The following is a 761-nucleotide window of genomic DNA, read 5'->3' on the forward strand; positions in this document are numbered from 1 at the left end:
CACCGTGAAATCATAGAGCAAAATGGACACTGCCAACAACTTCGGAGTGCTTAGGTATGGTTAGGAGGGCACTTACTTTTCTAGGCTGCCCTATCTATGTTTCCTGATAAAATACATTGGAAAATCCTATAGTAGGAAAATTCCACTTAGGGTTAGGGTTAGGTCACCATTAACTCATATAGCAAAATGGACACCGCCAACAAACTCGGAGTTCTTGTGTATAGTTAGGAGGGCATTTACTTTTCTAGGCTGCCCTATCTATATTTCCTGGTAAAATACATGGGAAAATCCCATAGGAGGAAAATTCCACTTAGGGTTAGGGTTAAGTCACCATGAACTCAAAAAGCAAAATGGACACCGTGAAGAAACTCGGAGTGCTTGGGTATGGTAGGAGGGCACTTACATTTCTAGTCTGCCCTATCTATGTTTCCTGGTAAAATACATGGGAAAATCCTATAGGAGATAAATTCCACTCAGGGTTAGGGTTAGGTCACCATGACTCAAAATCAAAATGGAAACCGCGAAGAAACTCGTATTGCTTGGGTATGGTTAGGAGGGCACTTACATTCTAGTCTGCCCTATCTATGTTTCTGGTAAAAAGATGGGAAAATCCTACGGAGATAATTTCCCCTCAGGGTTACCTTAGGTCACCATGAACTCAAAGAGAAAAATGGACACTGCCAGCAAACTCGGAGTGCTTGGGTATGGTTAGGAGGCCATTTCTAGGCTGCCCTTTCTATGTTTCCTGGTAAAATACATGG

The sequence above is a fragment of the Crotalus tigris genome, unplaced genomic scaffold, assembly GCF_016545835.1.
Source record: "Crotalus tigris isolate CLP2741 ecotype Arizona unplaced genomic scaffold, ASM1654583v1 scf7180000020343.233928, whole genome shotgun sequence".
NCBI classification, from domain to species: Eukaryota; Metazoa; Chordata; class Lepidosauria; order Squamata; family Viperidae; genus Crotalus; species Crotalus tigris.